Source organism: Loxodonta africana, unplaced genomic scaffold, assembly GCF_030014295.1.
Source record: "Loxodonta africana isolate mLoxAfr1 unplaced genomic scaffold, mLoxAfr1.hap2 scaffold_39, whole genome shotgun sequence".
In the NCBI taxonomy this organism is placed as follows: Eukaryota; Metazoa; Chordata; class Mammalia; order Proboscidea; family Elephantidae; genus Loxodonta; species Loxodonta africana.
The window spans coordinates 1,388,216-1,407,654 of NW_026975102.1; the positions used below are offsets into that span (position 1 = coordinate 1,388,216).

The 19,439-nt window shown below is 43.2% G+C and overlaps 2 long non-coding RNA genes across 5 annotated transcripts in view; one reads left to right on the top strand and one right to left on the bottom strand.

Moving 5' to 3' along the window:
- LOC135229559 (uncharacterized) overlaps window positions 1-19,439 on the top strand; it is an 847,392-nt gene that overhangs the window by 281,042 nt on the left and 546,911 nt on the right. The window contains exons 1-2 of one of the 4 annotated variants that reach the window (XR_010320247.1): window positions 8,378-8,482; window positions 9,721-9,926. The exons of the other annotated variants lie outside the window; for them this stretch is intronic. This is a non-coding gene — a long non-coding RNA (uncharacterized LOC135229559). Of the gene's footprint in view, window positions 1-8,377; window positions 8,483-9,720; window positions 9,927-19,439 lie in introns of those variants that run through there. 4 annotated transcript variants of the gene reach the window in all.
- The window catches only part of LOC135229561 (uncharacterized), a 690,153-nt gene that overhangs the window by 151,461 nt on the left and 519,253 nt on the right, over window positions 1-19,439 (bottom strand). The window lies entirely within an intron of this gene.

Sequence of the window (19,439 nt, forward strand, 5' to 3'; positions counted from 1 at the left end):
AAATGAACAGTGCTGTGTCCTTACTTAAATAAACAGACTTCTCATTTGACTAAATCTAGTTTATGTCATTGTTTAATTTCTATCTCTATGCTTACAACTACCAAATTCATATCTCCAAATAGAATCTCTTCCCTGAAATCCATGGTTGAATATCAACTTCCAAGTTAATATCTCCATTAGGATATATATTAAGTATTCAAAATTGACTTATTTGAAGTTTAAAGGTTGATTAGGCTCTCCAAGATATTTTCCTGCTCAATCTTCATCCTATCAATAAATGATGCCTTTATTCAACCAAAGCTTTAGTAGCATCCCTGACTCCACTGTTCTCTCAAAGAATGCATTATTCAGCATTTCCTCATTGTCTTCAGGATTTTGCTACTTTTGCTATTTTCCATAGTTGATGGTTCAAGTCATCATACTTACTCACCTGTACTTTTGTAATATCTATCTAAATGGTCTTACTGTGCCCATCTTTGTACCATAAAGCACATGGAATAATCCATTTAAAGTATGTTAGATTTTATTAAGGTTCTATTCAATTTTACAAAAACCTGAGTTGAATGGAAAGCTTTTAAAATTAAACTCAAGGCCCAACTCCACCTGGCCTCCATTATTGTATGCTCCTCAATTCCTATTACATCACTGGGCTCTTTCATTGTATTACAGCTATATTTTGCTGAGGTTTCTTCTATTTTAGGGCTTTAGCCAGTTCATTTACTTTGAGCAGTCTGCTTCTAGAAATGATAGAGAGACTTCATCCCTGAACCAGTTACTATCTTGTCTTTTTACCCTACTTTTTAAATTTTTCTTCAGATAGCAAGGCACCATCTTACTATATATATGTAATTATGTGTATCTATTTCTGTCTATCTACTACTAGAAAAAGAATCGATGCATGCAAACTCCAGCATTGATGAAGAATGTTGAATATACCATAGACTCCCAATAGAATGAATGTTTACTCATTCAGTCTTAGAAGAAATACAACCAAAATGTACCTTAGAAATTAGGATGGTGTCTTAGTCATCTAATGCTGCTATATCAGAAATACCACAGGAGGATGGCTTTAACAAAGAAAAATTTATTCTCTCACTGTCTAGTAGGCTACAAGTCCAAATTCAGTCGTCAGCTCCAGGGGAAGGCTTTCTCTGTCTGCTCTGGAGGAATGCCCTTGTCATCAATCTTCCCTTGGTCTGGGAGCATCTCAGTGCAGGAATCTCAGACCCAAAGGACATGCTCTGCTTCAGCACTCCTTTCTCGGTGGTATGAGGCCCCCATGTCTCTCTTCTCACTTTGCTCTTTTGTATCTCAAAAGAGATTCACTTAAGACACTACCTGATCTTATACATTTCATCAACATAACTTCTGCTAATCCATCTTATTACATCATAGTGATAGGGTGTACAACACTTAGCGAAACCACATCAGATCGTAAAATGATAGGCAATCATAGAATCACACAAGGTAATCATGACCTAGGCAAGTTGACAGATATTTTGGGGGGGGGACACAATTCAATCCATGACAGATGGTGAGACTTCAAATTGCTTACTTTGAACATGTCATCAGGAAAAACCAATTGCTAGAAAAAGGTACCATGTTTGGTAAAGTAGAGAGCCAACCAAAATGGGGGAAACCCTCAGTGAGACGGATTAACCCAATAGCTGCAACAATGGACCCAAAATACCAAAGATCATGAAGATGTTACAGGACATGGCAATCTTTCATTTTATGATGCATAAAGTCACCATAACTCGGAACCAACTTGATGGCAGCTAACAACAACTAGAATGCATATACTTTGACATCCTGCTTTGGTATCTGAAAAAAATATTTGTGTCCAGAAAGTATTTCTTGGATGAGTGAATGCAACTTGTGTAGATTAGATTATTAAAAAAAAAAATTATTATTATTAGTCACCAAATATTGACATTATTCCTGTGCTTGCCCCCACACACATAGACCTACACTGTCTCCATGGGAGGAGTATATTTCCTGACCCACTGACACTAGTCTTGGCCATGTTACTTGGTTAACGGAATGTGGATATGAGTGTGAGTGTGGTGTTTCCCAGCCTAGTCTGTAAGAGACTTCTCCTCTGAAAGCTTGAAGTTCTACCATGAGATGAACATGCCTCAAGTGTCTGCTGCCCCTTCAACTTGTCCAAGGAAATTAAGAGATGCATGGAAACAACCTGAACTCAAAACCTAGCTGATCTGTAGAGTTGCATGAAATACTTTTTATTATGTGTCACTAAGATTTTGTGGTTGTCTTTTATGCATCATTATTGTAGTAAAATTCTGACTAATATCCCAACCCAGTGCCTTCGAGTCGATTCCATGACTAATATAGGAACATGATATGGAAGCCAAATACAGACCTAATGGTATATGAAATATATGATTAATTCACTATACCTAGAAACAAGGGAGAGGGTTATCCTTGGTGCATCCTGAGTAGCGGGGTATTTCTCATCTCTTTCACGTCAGGATTTGCCATATGACTTGCTGGGCAAATGGAATATGAGTGAAGTGAAAGATTCCACATTCAAACAGAAGAATTAAGTGCCATTTACCTGGTTCCAGGCATATTCCTATGCATTTGCCATGATAGTGGCTAACATAAGAGCTGCTAACCACAAATGAAATTAGAAAAGATGATAATACAGAGCAGATTTGCACTTGACTCACACCCAAGGGGTATTATAAATGAGAAATATCCCCACATTTAAGTCAATGAAACTTGTGGATTGTCAATCAACTAGGATAGAGTTCAAGCCCAGTTCTAAGGATATAACCTAACCATTTCACCAATAACAGTAATCCCATTTGTCGTGATTATTTCTGGAGCATGAATTAAACCAGATGTTGTCTAATTAGGTCAATTGTTTATTTATTCTAGAAGGGGTTCATGCACCTGTAATTATTATACAAGTTTGAACTCAGGTTTTTTTTTTAACCCAGTTCACACAAATTTTAACTGATTTAGTGATAATGCAAAAAAAGTGCTTTTGCTGATGATAATGGTGATGATATACACCCGTCCCAATCCATATGTATTTTATATAATTAATACTGACAGAAGCTTGGGTGAAACTTTGACTTGCTCTACAAACATGACTAGAAACCAGTGAGATATCACAGGTGTCTCCTATGAACAATAGGCATATTGGTTTTTACAGACCCTAAACCAAAGATGTCTCTATAATAGCTGACTTGAATATCATATTTTTAATACCATTAGGTGACCATTAATATATATATATTTATTAACTTTTATTGAGCTTCAAGTGAACGTTTACAAATCAAGTCAGTCTGTCACATATAAGTTTACATACATCTTACTCCGTACTCCCACTTGCTCTCCCCCTAATGAGTCAGTCCTTCCAGTCTCTCCTTTCGTGACAATTTTGCCAGCTTCCCACTCTCTCTATCCTCCCATCTCCCCTCCAGACATGAGATGCCAACACAATCTCAAGTGTCCACCTGATATAATTAGCTCACTCTTCATCAGCATCTCTCTCCCCCCCACTGTCCAGTTCCTTTCATGTCTGATGAGTTGTCTTCAGGGATGGTTCCTGTCCTGTGCCAACAGAAGGTCTGGGGACCATGGCCGCCAGGATTCCTCTAGTCTCAGTCACACCATTAAGTATGGTCTTTTTATGCGAATTTGGGGTCTGCATCCCACTGATCTCCTGCTCCCTCAGGGGTTCTCTGTTGTGCTCCCTGTCAGGGCAGTCATCTATTGTGGCCGGGCACCAACTAATTCTTCTGGTCTCAGGATGATGTAGGTCTCTAGTTCATGTGGCCCTTTCTGTCTCTTGGGCTCTTAGTTGTCGTGTGACCTTGGTGTTCTTCATTCTCCTTTGCTCCAGGTGGGTTGAGAGCAATTGATGCACCTTAGATGGCCGCTTGTTAGCATTTAAGTCCCCAGACACCACATTTCAAAGTGGGATGCAGAATTTTTTCATAATAGAATTATTTTGCCTATTGACTTAGAAGTCCCCTTAAACCATGGTCCCCAAGCCCCCGCCCTTGCCCCGCTGACCTTTGAAGCAGTCATTTTATCCCAGAAACTTCTTTGCTTTTGGTCCAGTCCAATTGAGCTGACCTTGCATGTATTGAGTGTTGTCATTCCCTTCACCTAAAGCAGTTCTTACCTACTAATTAATCAGTAAAAAAAACCCTCTCCCTCCCTCCCTCCCCCCCCCCCGTGAAATATTTCATAGTTTGGAGGAATCTGGAGGGCATTATGCTGAGTGAAATTAGTCAGTTGCAAAAGGACAAATATTGTATGAGACCACTATTATAAGAACTCAAGAAATAGTTTAAACAGAGAAGAAAATATTCTTTGATGGTTATGAGGTTGGGGAGAAAGGGAGGGAGAAGGATATTCGCAAATTAGATAGTAGACAAGAACTATTTTAGGTGAAGGGAAAGACAACATACAATAAAGGAGAGGTCAGCATAACTGGACTAAATCAAAAGCAGTTTCCTGAATAAACCAAATGCTCCAAAGGCCAGAGTAGCAGGGGCAGCAGTTGGGGGACCATGTTTTCAGAGGACATCTAGGTCAATTGACATAATAAAATCTATTAAGAAAACATTCTGCATCCCACTTTGGTGAGTGGCGTCTGCAGTCTTAAAAACACTATCAAGCGGCCATCTAAGATGCATCAATTGGTCTCAACCCACCTGGAGCAAAGGAGAATGAAGAACACCAAAGATACAAGGTAATTATGAGTCCAAAAGACAGAAATGGCCACGTAAATCCAAGACTACATCAGCCTGAGACTGGAAGAACTAGATGGTGCCCATCTACAACCGAAGACTGCCCCGACAGGGAACGAAACAGAGTATCCCTGACGGAGCACGAGAGCAGTGAGATGCAGACCTCAAAGTCCCGTAAAAAAATTAGACTTAATGATCTGACTGAGACTAGAGGAACCCTGGAGGTCATGGTCTCCAGACCTTCTGTTGGCCCAAGACTGGAACCATTCCCAAAGCCAACTCTTCAGACAGGGATTGGACTGGATTATAGGATAGAAAAAATAGTGGTGAGGAGTGACCTTCTTGTCTCAAGTGGACACATGAGACTATGTGGGCAGCTCCCGTTTGGAGGGGAGATGAGAAGGCAGAGGGGGACAGAAAGTGGCTGACTGGACACGGGGAATACAGGGTTGAGAGGAGTGTGCTTTCTCATTGGTGGGAGAGGAACTAGGAGTACATAGCAAGCTGTATACTAATTTTTGTATGAGAGACTGACTTGATTTGTAAAGTTTCACTTAAAGCACACACACAAAAGATGGAAAGAATACACAGAGTCACAGTACCAAAAGAAATGGTCAATTTTCAGTCGTTTCATGAGGTGGCATATGATCAAGAACTGGTAGTAGTGAAGCAAGAAGTCCAAGCTACACTGAAGGCACTGGCGAAAAACAAGGCTCCAGGAGCTGACAGAATACCCACTGAGTTGGTTCAACAAACAGATGCAGCACTGTAGATGCTCACTCCACTATGCAAAGAAATTTGGAAGCTAGCTACCTGGCCAACAGACTGCAGGAGACGCACGTTTGCGTCCATTCCATAGAAAAGCGATCCAACAGAATGTGGAAGTTATCAAATGTAAATCATAGTATTAGTAAATATGGTAAACAAACAAACAAAGAAACTCTATTTTTCTACAGTGAATATGACATTCTATCCCCAGGAGATCTAGTGAGTTTATGATGTTGTTGTTAGGTGCTGTTGGGTCAGTTCCAACTCATAGCGGCCCTGGGTACAACAGAACGAAACAGTGCCCAGCCCTCGGCCTTTCTCACTGCGATGTTTGAGCCCACTGTTGCAGCCACCGTCTCAATCTGTCTCATTGAGGATCTTTGTCTTTTTCACTGACCGTCTACTTTACCAAGCACGATGTCTTTTTCCAGGGACCGATTCCTCCTGATAATATGTCCAGAGGACGTGAGACCAAGTCTTGCCACCCACCTTTCTAAGGAGCATTCTGGCTGTACTTCTTCCAAGACAGGTGTGTTCATTCTTCTAGCAGTCCATGGTATATTCATTATTCTTCACCAACAACATAATTCAAGTTTCAATTCTTTTGTCTTCCTTATTCATTGTCCAGCTTTAGCTGCATATGAGGCGATTGAAAATATCATGGCTTGGTTCAGGCACACCTTAGTCCTCAAAGTGACATCTTCAATTTTTAACACTTTAAAGAGGTCTTTTGTAGCAGATTTGTCCAATAAAATATGTCGTTTGATTTCTTGACGGCTGCTTCCATGGGTGTTGATTGTGGATCCAAGTAAAATGAAATCCTTGACAACTTCAGTATTTTCTCTGTTTATTGTTCCAGTTGTGAGGATTTTTGTTTTCTTTATGTTGAAGTGTAATCCATACTGAAGGCTGAAGTCTTTGATCCTCATCAGCAAGCGCTTCAAGTCTTCTTCATTTTCAGTAAGCAAGGTTGTGTCATCTGCATGTCTAGGCTGTTAATGAGTCTTCCTCTAATCCTGAGGCCCCTTCTTCTTCATATAATCCAGCTTCTTGGACTGTATGGATTATACGTTTTTTTAAAGACACTGAGTTTTTGGTAATTTACTATGGCAGCCCTAGAAAATGAATACAGAGCCCTTCACCAAGAACAAGTCAAGTTAGCACCAAAAATGCTCCTGTAAGGGTAGCCACGTAACATGAGACATGGCAGTTTTAAAAAGTATGAAGTAAAACTCTCAGCTTTGACAGACAAAGGGCTCCTCTAAGACTAAGTTCATTGCTGTTGAGTCGATTATATCTCATAGCGACCCTAAAGGACAGAGTAGAATTGACCCATAGGGCTTCCAAGGAGTGGCTGGTAGATTCGAACTGCTTGAATAAGTATTGTGAAAAAATACAACCCTGACACACAACTTTTCTGAGCTTAGTATTAAAACAAAACAAAACAAAACAAAGTCGCTATCGAGTGGATTCTCACTCATAGGGACCCTATAGGACAGAGTAGAGCTTCCCCACAGGGTTTCCAAGGAGCGACTGGTAGATTCAAACTGCAGACCTTTTGGTAGCACCCAAATGCATAATCATCGCACCACCAGTGGCTTTCAAATCAGCTATAGGCTGATGATCTCCAAATTCTTAGAACCCAGAAAACTACTCTACCTCAGAGTGGTATCCACAGCTGGGAACTGTTCTCCACACTTGGATGACCTCAGACATCCAAATCTAGCATGTCCAGAAAAAATCTTTTGGTCATTTTCTCAAGTTTGTTCCTCCATGGTTTTCCACATGGTAGAGAATAGCTCTGGTGACCATGCGCTCATGGTAGCCTGAATTCTAGAAGTCACCTTTGATTCTCCATTCCCCTCATCCCATACGTCTGATCCACCAGCAATTCTTGGCAGCTCAAGCTCCAAAGTACACCTCAAGCCTGCCCACTGTTCCCACCTGCACTACCACCATCACTCCTCACCCTGACCACTGCAGAAGCATCCTGACTGGTCCTCTGTATTTGCTGTCTTCAAGTTATCCTGGGCTACAGTTAATTCCTGGGACACATTTTTTCTCAAGACCATTGAACAATAGAAGGAGAAGGGCATTTAGTTGTATGCTACCTCCTCTGCTTGAGCTGCATGCCCCTCAGAAATCACTTTTCACTGTCCACTCTATAATGTCTCTTTTCCAATTTCCTGTCTTTGGCCGCACTGCTTTGATAGCGTGCATGCATGCGTGCTTCAGGGGTCATGTAGACAGCTGCTTGGAGGAATTTTTCTTAGTACAATCATGGTTGTGTGCCATCAAGAGATTCTGACTCATATCAACCCTGTACGACAGCTTAGAACTGCCTCACAAGGTTTCCTAGGTTGCAGTCTTTATGGCGCAGCCCTGGTGGCACCGTGGTTAAGAGCTCGGCTGCTAACCAAAGGGTGGACAGTTCGAATCCACCAGTTGGTTCTTTGCAGAAAGACATGGCAGTCTGCTTCTGTAAAGACTTATAGTCTTAGAAACCCTATGGGGCAGTTCTGCTCTGCCCTATAGGGTCACGATGAGTCGGAATTGATTCAACAGCAACTGGTTTGGATTTTGTTTGGTTAGAATCTTTATGGGAGCCCATCTCCAGATCTTTTCAACCCTTGAGCTGGTGGGTTCCAACGGCCCACCTTTCAGTTAGCCAAGCACTTAACCGTTGCACCTCCAATACTTAACTCTGCACGCGAGAGGGCCCTCTCCTGACGTCTCCCGTCTCCTCACCCCGCACACCTTGGCGTTGTCCTTGCTTCTAGACCCCACCCTCCCCTCTGGAGGCCCAACCCCCCCACGCCCGCCCCACACCCGGGCCGCTGGGCGGGGCCGGCAGCCATGTTCCTCGCCCTCCAGCCAGTTACTCCCGGAAGCCCTGGGACGGGTGGTGAGGGGCCCGGGCGGATGGCGCGCCTTAGAGAGGATGCTGTTCGTGCTGCTTTCCGTGCCGTGTTTTCTGAAAGGTATGAAACTCCGGCAGCTGGGTGGAGGGACCAGCTCCCAGACTGAACAAGCCTGGCCCCTCGAAGGTGTGGAGGGAAGGCGCCAGGAGGGCGGTTCCCAGTCCCAGCATCCCGTGGGCTCCAGAGGTTGGAGAGTCCGGACTTTGGGTTAGCAGCTGGCATCGACCCTTCCAGGGTACCCCGTCCCGAGTGATCCCCAGGGGCGGATGCGGCTCGGGGGCGGGCGGACGCAGCCACTCTAGGGGCTCCGAGAGGGAGCCTCTGGCCCGGGAGACTCAGCTGGTCTGCAAATTTGCATCCCCATGGATTTGCGGGGGGCGGGGGTGGGGGTCCAGCCGCGGGATCCAGCTGCGGAGTGCCCTCGGGCCTGGGGGCTTGAAGGGCTTGGGGAGAAAGGCTGTGTCCAGGGCTGCGCCCAGGTCCCTACTCTGCCCGGGGCGGGTTTGCGGGCCAAGCTGGGGGATGGGCGCCTGCCCCCCCGCCCCCCACCTGCTCCCTCTGCCAGAGGGGAAACCAAGGCCCAGAGTTCGCCCAGGGGTGGTGAGATTCCAGACTGAGGGCGGGGCACTCGCCCCCATTCGTCCTCCCACCCCCACCAGACTCCGTAGGGTGCCAGGGACAGGGGAGAGAGGGATCCCCCGCCCAAGGCCATGCTGCCCCTTATTGTTTTGGGCGCTGTGCCTGGGAGGCTGAGGCACCCCGCGCCCTCGCCCGCGCCCGGCTGGTCTACTCTCGGGGCTGGGGCGTCGGCGGGGCCCCGGCCCCACCGGGAAAGGAAGGGGTCCTGGGAATCTGTGGAGCAGCGTGGGGATCCTACTCCTTGTGGAAGCAGCAGCGATTCAGTGTCTGTTAACAGTGTGGATGCCGGGTCCCGCTCCCCCTCTGGGTGGCGGGGGTGGGGGTAGCAGGAAGGGGTCCTGAGCAACCAGGTCGTTTGTTAACTTAAACATTTGTGCGGCGCTGTGTACCAGTCGCTGTGGATGCGGTCTCTGGTGCTGAGGGGATTTGAGGGTTCCTCACACTGGCGGGATTTGGAGCCTCTACCCTGGTGGCAGTGGGTTCAGTGGGTTACCCTGGTGGCGTAGTGGTTAAGTGCTAAGGCTGCTAGCCAAAAGATTGGCCATTTGAATCCACCAGGCACTCCTTGGAAACTCTGTGGGGCAGTTCTACTCTGTCCTATAGGGTCGCTATGAGTCAGAATTGACTCGAAGGCAACGTGTGTTTTTTTTTTTTTTTAGGTTGGAGGAGATTAGGTGTCTCTCGGGCTGACATTTGAAGGTCTGGAGCTGGCCGTTTATGAGGGTTTATAAGGGTTTTAAGCGCTCCGGCCATGGGCGCCAACCCGATCTTCCAGCCCCTGCGGACGGACTGCCCCCCCCCCCGCCCTGGGGGGATTGGCTGCTCTGGGACCCCGAGCCCAGAGGACAGTGAGAAGCTGACAAACGTGAGTGATGCCCTGCAGGCTCCAGTAGGAGGGGCAGCCCTGCTCACATGGTCTCAATACGGGCAGTTGGCTTCGTGCTTGGGGGGTGGTTTCCGGATGTTCACTCGTGTCCCCCCACCCCGTGCAGGGCGACAACTCTCCTCTGGACGGGGACCTAGTAGAGGCCTGCAGGGCATCAGGGTGTGGAGGGGCAGAGCTTGGGCGGGGAGGGTGCGGCCCTGCAGGTTCCTGTACATGACCACGGCAGGGGGGTGCGGGTCGTGAAGGCTGGGCCTGGTCGAGGACCCACTAGGTCTCACAGAAGGAGTGGGTTAGGATAATAACAGCATTAATGGGAGTATTGAGAGAGCGCCCTGGGGCGTTGGGTCCCTCGGGAAGAAAAGCTTCTGCTATCGCCACTGGAGCGGTACCCAGGTTGGTGCCGGCTTAGGTCCAGGAGGTTCCCATGCACGGAGGGCCTGGTGGGCAGAACAGAACCGGCGGTGCGCGCGCCCTCTCGCGGCCTTGCGCCAAATCGCTGAAGTTCAGTGTCAGGTGATTCTAAGCCATGGTTTTGGAACTGAATAGTGAAGCAGAGCAAAGAAATGATGCAGTGCCTTGATGGGCCCGGTGGAGACAACAAGAAGCAAAGCACAGCTCAAACTTCAAAATTCCACTGAGTGTTAGTACGATTTGGAGGGAGAAAATAGACGGAGAGTCGAGAGGCCCATAGATGCAGAAGGGTTGGAGGATTAGGGTTAGGGGTTAGGGTTTGGTGTTAGGGGTCCAGGTTTGGGGGTTAGAGGTTTGGGAGTCAGGTTTAGGGGTATAGGTTTTAGGTGGTTGGGGGTTGGGGTTAGGGCTGGGGTTACTAGGCTCGGGCACAAGTGGTTTAGGGTTAGGGTTAGAGTGAGGCTGAGGTTGATTCCCAGTCTTGTGTACCGTCTCTTCCTTCACCAGAGTTACCACATATCTGTCGTTTGGTTGGAAACCCTGATGGCGTAGTGGTTAAGAGCCACCGGTGCTAACCAAAGGCCTGCAGTTCAAATCCACCAGGTGCTCCTTGGAAACTCTATGGGGCAGTTCTAATCTGTCCTATAGGGTCTCTATGAGCTGGAATCGACTCGACGGCAGTGGGTTTGGTTTTTTTGGTTATTGTTTAGTTGACTTTTCTCTACCCACTCTTCGTCTCCCTGGTGAACATCAAAGATTGTTTCTGTGCGTAAATGTTTTCATGATAGTGGTCACTTACTGTATATGTCGTTTTGTGATTGACTTAGTATGATGCGCTCCAGATTCATCCATGGTGTGAGATGTTTCGGAGATTCATCATTGGTCTTTATTGTCGTGTAGTGTTCCACTGTGTGTATGTACCGTAGTTTGTTTATCCGTTCCTCTGTGGATGAGCACTTAGGTTGTTTCCATCTTTTTGCTACTGTGAATAATGTTGCAGTGAACACGGGTGTGCATATGTCTATTCCTGTGACTGCTCATGGAAACCCTGGTGGCTAGTGGTTAAGTGCTATGGCTGCTAACAAAAAGGGTTAGGGTTTGGGGTTAGGGATGTTAGGGTTAGGGTTGTTAGAGTTAAAGTCCTTAGGGTTTGGGGTTAGGGGTTGGGGTTTGGGGGTTAGAGTTTAGGGTTGGGTTTTTTGGTTAGGGTTTTTGGGTTGGGGTTAGGTGTTAGGTTTAGGGTTTGAGGTTAGAGTTTGGAGTTACAGGTTAGGTGTTAGGGGTTGCAGTTTGGGGTTTAGGGTTTTGGGGGTTTAGGGTTTTGTGGTTTAGTCATTAGGGTTTCGGTTAGGTTTTAGGGATTTAGGTTTAGGCTTGGGGTTGGGTTTGTTTGGGATTTGTGGTTTGGGGTTAGAGGGTTGGGGTTAGAGGGTGGGTGTTAGAGGGTTGGGGTTTAGAGTTTGGGGGTTAGAGATTGAGGGAGTCAGGGTGAGGGGTTAGAGGGTGAGGGGGTTAGAGGTTGAGAAGATTATAGAGTGAGGGAGTGAGAAGGTGAGGGTGTGAGGGGGTGAAGGTTAGGGTTTAGGGTTAGAGGGTTTAGGCTTAGGGTTCAGAGGCTTAGGGTTGGGGGTTAGGGTTTTTGGGTTCAGAGGTTGGGGTTGGTGTTGTGGTTAGGGTTAGAGGGTTAGGGTTAGAGGGTTAGGGGTATAGTTTAGAGATTTAGGGTTATTGGTTAGGGCTAGGGTTTAGGGGTTCAGGTTTAGGGGTTTGGGATGGGTTTGGGGTAAGGTTTTAGAGTTTAGGGTTAGAGGGTTAGGTTTAGGGCTTAGGGCTTAGAGTTTAGGGTTTTAGGACTTAGGGTTTAGGGCTTAGAGCCTAGGGTTTAGGCCTTAGGGTTTAGGGTTTAAGGCTTAGAGTGAGGGTTAGGGCTGGGAGCTGGGGTTAGGGTGTAGGTTTTAGGGTTTAGAGTTAGGGTATTAGGGTTAGAGGGTTAGATGACTTAGGCTTTAAGTTAGGGTTTAGGGGTTAGTGGTTGGGGTTAAGGGTGTTAGTGTTTAGGGTTTTGGCATTTAGGATGTTAGGGTTAAATGTGTTAGGGCTAAGGGTGTTAGGGTTTCGCGTGTTAGGGTTTCGCGTGTTATGGTTTAGGGTTTAGGGTTGTGTTTTAGGGTTAGGCTTAGGCTCATTCTTAGGTTTAGGGCTAGGGATTTGAGGTTTAGTGTTTGGGGTTGGGTTTGGGGGTTGGGGTTAGAGGGTTAGAGTTAGAGGGTTAGGGTTTTGGGTTAGGGTTTCATGTTAGCGTTAGAGGGTTAGGGTTGGAGGGTTAGGGCTAGAGTAGTTAGGGTTAGGGTTGTTAGGGTTAGGGTCGTTAGGGTTAGGGTGATTAGGGTTTAGGGTTAGGTGTTAGGGTTTAGGGCTTACGGTTAGGTTTTGGGTTTGGGCTTTGGGGCTTGAGGTTTGGGTTTAGGGTTTTGGGCTTAGAGTATAGGGTTTAGTGTGTATGGTTTTTGTGTGTAGTGTTTTGGGGTGTAGGTGTTTAGACTGTAGGGTTTAGGGTATATGGTTACGGTTTGGGTTAGGGTTAGAGTTCAGGGCCTTGGTGGTTAGGACCTAAAGGCTTAGGGTCTTAGGGCCTTTGGGGCTCAGGGCTTAGGGGCTAGAGTTAGAGGGCTAAGGCCAGAGGGCCAGAGGGCCCGAGGGCCAGGGTTATGGTTTGATTCCTGGCTGACAGTTTTTTTCCTTCAATATTTTATATAAGTCATCCCATTGCCTTCTTGCCAGCATGATTTCTGCTGAGTAGTCCAAGTTTATTATTATTTACTTTCCTTTGTTGGTGACTTCTTTTATCCCTAGCCTCTCTTAAAATTCTCTTTATATTTGATTTTGGCAAGTTTGATTATTATATGTCTTGGTCACTTTCTTTTGAGATCTACCGTATGTGGAATTCGATGAGCATCTTTCATGATATCAGGGAAGTTTTCTGCCAACAAATCTTCAACAGTTCCCTCTGTATTTTCTGTTAGCCCTCCCTGTTCTGGTACTCCAATCACTCATAGTTATTTCTCTTGATAAAGTCCCACATGATTCTTCAGATTTCTTCATTTTTTAAATTCTTTTATCTGGTTTCTCTTCAAATATATTGGTCCCAAGTGTTTTATCTTCAATCTCAGTAATTCTGCCTTCCCGTTCTTCAATTGTGCTCTTCTTACTTTCTGTTGAGTTTTCTATCTCTGTAATTTTATTGTTTATCTTCTGAATTTCTGATTGCAGTCTCTCTATGGTTTCTTGCAGCCTATTAAATTTTTAATTATGTTCTTGAGTAACCTTTTTAATTTCTTCGGCTGCTTTATCTGTGCGTTTCATGGCTTGTTCTGCATTTTGCCTCATTTCCTTCCTGATGTCTTTAAGAGTTCTGTATATTAATCTTTTGTATTCTGCATCTGGTAATTCCAGGATTGCACCTTCATCCAGAAGATTCCTTGAGTCTTTGTTCTGAGAGCTTGTTGAAGCAATCATGGGTCAGCTTTTTTTTTATTTTAATAATTTTTGTTGTGTTTTACGTGAAAGTTTACAAATCAAGCCAGTCTCTCACATGAAAACTTATACACAACTACTTACATATTCCCAATTACTTTCCCCCCAATGGGAGAGCCCACTCCCTCCTTCCACTCTTTCTTTTCGTGACCGTTTTGCCAGTTTCTAAGGCCCTCTACCCACCCATCTCCCTTCCAGGCAGGAGATACCAACATTGTCTCAAGTGTCCACCCAAACCAAGTAGCTCACACCTCACCAGCATCCCTCTCCAACCCATTGTCTAGTCCAATCCATGTCTGATGAACTGGCTTTGGGGATGGTTCCCGTAGTGGATAAATGGAAGGTGTGGGGGCCATGATCACTAGAGTCCTTCCAGTCTCAGTCAGACCATTAAGTCTGGTCTTTTTATGAGAATTTGGGGTCTGCATCCCACTGTTCTCCTGCTCCCTCAAGGGATCTCTGTTATGTTCCCTGTCAGGGCAGTCATTGGTTGTGGCCCGGCACTATCTAGTTCTTCTGGTCTCAGGATGATGTAGTCTCTAGTTCATGTAGTCCTTTCTGTCTCTTGGGCTCGTTATTATCTTATGTTCTTGGTGTTCTGCATTCTCCCTTGATCCAGGTGGGTTGAGAATCATTGATGCATCTGAGATGGCCGCTTGTTAGCATTTAAGACCCGAGACGCCACATTTCAAAGTGGGATGCAGAATGTTTTCTTAATAGATTTTATTATGCCAGTTGACTTAGATGTCGCCTGAAAACATGGTTCCCAAACATCTGCCCCTGCTTTGCTGACCTTTGAAGCGTTAGGAAACTGCTTTGGTTTAGTCCAGTTGTGCTGACCTCCACTGTGTTGAGTGTTGTCCTTCCATTCACCCATAATAGTTCTTGTCTATCTCTTTAGTAAATACCCCTCTCCTACCCCCCTCCCTCCCCCTCTCATAACAACAAAGGAATATGTTCTTCTCAGTTTAAACTATTTCTCAAGATCTTATAATAGTGGTCTTATACACTATTTGACCTTTTGCAACTAATTTCACTCAGCATAATGCCTTCCAGGTTTCTCCATGTTATGAAGTATTTCACAGATTCATCACTGTTCTTTATCAATGTGTAGTATTCCATTGTGTGAATATACTATAATTTATCCATTCATCCATTGATGGGCACCTTGGTTGGTTCCATCTTTTTGCTATTGTAAACAGTGCTGCAATAAACATAGATGTGCATATATCTATTTGTGTAAAGGCTCTTATTTCTCTAGGATATATTCCGAGGAGCGGGATTGCTGGGTTGTATGGTAGTTCTATTTCTAGCTTTTTAAGGAAGCACCAAATTGATTTCCAAAGTGGTTGTATACCATTTTACATTCCCACCAGCAGTGTATAAGTGTTCCAGTCTCTCCACAGCCTCTCCAACATTTATTATTTTGTGTGTTTTGGATTAATGCCAGTCTTGTTGGAGTGAGATGGAATCTCATTGTAGTTTTGATTTGCGTTTCTCTAATGTCTAATGATCGAGAGCATTTCCTCATATATCTGTTAGCCGCCTGAATGACTTCTTTAGTGAAGTGCCTGTTCATATCCTTTGCCCATTTTTTAATTGGGTTGTTTGTCTTTTTGTGGTTGAGTTTTAGCAGAGTCATGTAGATTTTATAGATCAGGCGCCAGGCGGAGATGTCTTATCTGAAAACTTTTTCCCAGTCTGTAGGTGGTCTTTTTACTCTTTTGGTGAAGTCTTTAGATGAGCATAGGTGTTTGATTTTTAGGAGCTCCCAGTTATCTGGTTTCTCTTCGTCATTTTTAGTAATGTTTTGTATTCTGTTTATGCCATGTATTAGGTCTACTAATGTCCCTATTTTTTCTTCCATGATCTTTATTGTTTTAGATTTTATGTTTAGGTCTTTGATCCATCTGGAGTTAGTTTTTGTGCATGGTGTGTGGTATGGGTCCTGTTTCATTTTTTGCAGATGGATATACAGTTACGCCAGCACCTTTTGTTAAAAAGACTGTCTTCTCCCCAATTAACTGACACTGGGCCTTTGTCAAATATCAGCTGCTCATATGTGGATGGATTTATATCTGGATTCTCAATTCTGTTCCATTGGTCTATGTGTCTGTTGTTGTACCAGTATCAGGCTGTTTTGACTACTGTGGCAGTATAATTGGTTCTAATATCAGGCAGAGTGAGTCCTCTCACTTTGTTCTTTTTTAGTAATGCTTTACTTATCCACGACTTTTTTCCCTTCCATATGAAGTTGGTGATTTGTTTGTCCATCTTTTTAAAAAATGTCATTGGAATTTGGATCGGAAGTGCATTGTATCTATAGATGGCTTTTAGTAGAATGGACAATTTTACAATGTTGTCTTCCTATCCATGAGCAAGGTATGTTTTTCCAATTACGTAGGTTTCTTTTGTTTTTTTGCAGTAGTACCTTGTAGTTTTCTTGGTATAGCGGTTTTGGTTTTTGGTGAGGTTTATTCCTAAGTATTTTATCTTCTTGGGGGCTGCTCTGAATGGTATTCATTTGATGATTTCCTCTTCAATGTTCTTTTTGTTGATATAGAGGAATCAACTGATTTTGTACGTTTATACTGTAACCTGAAACTCTGCTGAACCCTTCTATTAGTTTTAATAATTTTCTTGAGGATTCCTTAGGGTTTTCTGTGTATAAGATAATGTCGTTGGAAAATAGAGATAATTTTACTTTTTTCCTTACCAATCTGGATGCCCTTTATTTCTTTGTCTAGCCCAGTTGCTCTGGCTAGGACCTCTAGCACAATGTTGAATAAGAGCGGTGATAAAGGGGATTCTGGTCTGTTTCCCCTTCTCAAGGGAAATGCTTTCAGGCTCTCCATTTAGGATGATGCTGGGTATTGGCTTTGTACTAATACCCTTTATTATGTTGAGGAATTTTCCTTCTATTCCTATTTTGCTGAGAGTTTTTATCATGAGTGGGTGTTGGACTTTGTCAAATGCCTTTTCTGTATCAATTGATAAAATTATTTGGTTCTTGTCTTTTTTTATGTGGTGGATTACATTAATTGTTTTTCTAATATTGAACCAACCTTGCATACCTGGTATAAATCCCACTTGGTGATGGTGGATTATTTTTTTGATACGTTGTTGAATTCTATTGGCTAGAATTTTGTTGAGGATTTTTGCATCTATGTTCATGAGGGATATAGGTCTGTAATTTTCTTTCTTTGTGTTGTCTTTAGCTGGTTTTGGTATCAGGGTTATGCTGGCTTCAGAGAAGGAGTTAGGTAGTATTCCGTCCTTTTCCATGCTTTGAAATACCTTCGGTAGTAGTAGTAAGTCTTCCCTGAAAGTTTGGTAGAACTTTGCAGTGAAGCCGTCAGGTCCAGAGCTTTTTTTGGTTGGGAGTGTTTTGATTACCTTTTCAATCTCTTTTTGTTATCGGTCTATTTAGTTGTTCTACTTCAGTGTGTGTTAGTTTAGGTAGGCAGTGTGTTTCTAGGAATTCATCCATTTTTTCTAGGTTTTCAAATTTGTTAGAGTACAATTTTTTGTAGTAATTTGATATGATTGTTTTAATTTCAGTTGCATGTGTTGTGATATGGCCCATCCCATTTCTTATTCGGGTTATTGGTTTCTTTTCCTGTATTTCTTTAGTCAGTCTGGCCAGTGTTTTATCAATTTTGTTAATTTTTTTCAAAGAAGCAGTTTTTGGCCTTGTTAACTCTTTCATTTGTTTTTCTGTTCTCTAATTCATTTAATTTTGCTGTAGTTTTTATTTTTTGCTTTCTTCTGGTGCCTGACAGTTTCTTTTGTTGCTCTCTTTCTGTTTGTTCAAGTTGTAGGAACGGTTCTTTCATTTTGGCTCTTCTTTAATATGTGTGCCTTTATTGATATAAATTGACCTCTGAGCACTGCTTTCACCATGTCCCAAAGGTTTTCATAGGAAGTGTTTTCAGTCTCGTTGAATTCTGTGAATTTCTTTATTCCCTCCTTAAGGTCTTCCATAACCCAGTCTTTTTTGAGCAGGGTATTGTGCAGTTTCCAAGCATTTGATTTCTTTTCCCTGGTTTTTCTGTTATTGATTTTTACTTTTACGGTCTTTTGTTCAGAGAAGATGTTTTGTAATATTTCAGTGTTTTGCATTCTGCAAAGGCTTGTTTTATGACCTAATATGTGATCTATTCTAGAGAATGTTTCATGTGCACTAAAAAAAAAATTATACTTTGCAGCTGTTGGGTGGAGTGTTCTGTATAAGTCTATGAAGTGAAGTTGTTTAATTGTAACAATTAGACCTTCTGTGTCTCTATTGAGCTTCTGACTGCATTTCCTACCCTTCACCGAGAGTGTTGTGTTGAAGTCTCCTACCATAATTGTGGAGGTGTCTATCTCACTTTTTAATTCTGTTAACGTTTGTTTTATGAATGTTGTGGCTCTATCATTGGGTGCATAAATATTTAATATAGTTGTATCTTCCTGGTAAATTGTCCCTTTAATCATTACGTAGTGTCCTTCTTTATCCTTTGTGGTGGATTTAACTTTAAAGTCTGTTTTGTTGGAAATAAATATTGCCTCTCCTGCTCTTTTTTGATTGTTGTTTGCTTGATATATTTTTATCCGTCCTTTCAGTTTTAGTTTATTTGTGTCTCCAAGTCTAAGGTGTGTCTCTTTTATGCAGCATACAGACTGATAGTGTTTTTTTATCCAGTCTGCAACTTTCTGTCTCTTTATTGGTGAATTTAGTCCGTTTACATAAGTGTAATTATAGATAAGTATGAGTTTAGCGCTGTCATTTTGATGCCTGTTTTTGACAATTTCATTTTTCCATTTACTTTTTTGTGTTGAGTTTTCTTTGTAGAATGTGTGTTCCTCCCTTTCATAGTAGTTGAATTTATTTTGCTGAGTCGTTATGTTTATCTTGGTTTTTATTTTGAAGTATGGAATTGTTAGACCTCATTGTGGTTACCTTAATATTTACCCCAGTTTGACTAAGTAAAAACCTAACTTGTTTCACCCTATATCACCTTGGTTTCCTCTGCATATGTAAGATCTATGCCTCCTGTATTTAGTCCCTCTTTTTTGACTGTTGTAATCTTTTACATAATGACATCAATGATTTCCTGTTTTGAGTAATTTTTTTTTAATTAATCTTATTTTGTTTTTGTGATTTCCCTATCTGAGTTGATATTAGGATGTTTTGTTCTGTGACCTTGTGTTGGTATCTGATATTATTGATTTTCTGACCAAAGAATTTCCTTTAGTAATTCTTGCAGTTTTGGTTCGTTTTTTGCAAATTCTCTAAGCTTGTGTTTATCTGTAAATATCTTAATTTCACCTTCATGTTTTAGAGTTTTGCTGGATGTATGATTGTTGGCTGACAGTTTTTCCTCTTTGAGTGCTCTATATATGTCATCCCATTGCCTTCTTGGCTGCATGGTTTCTGCCGAGTAGTGCAAACTTATTGATTCTCCTTTGTAGGTAACTTTTCGTTTATCCTTGGGTGCTTTTAAAATTTTCTCTTTATCTTTGGTTTTGGTATGTCTTGGTGATTTTCTTTTGGGATCTATCTTG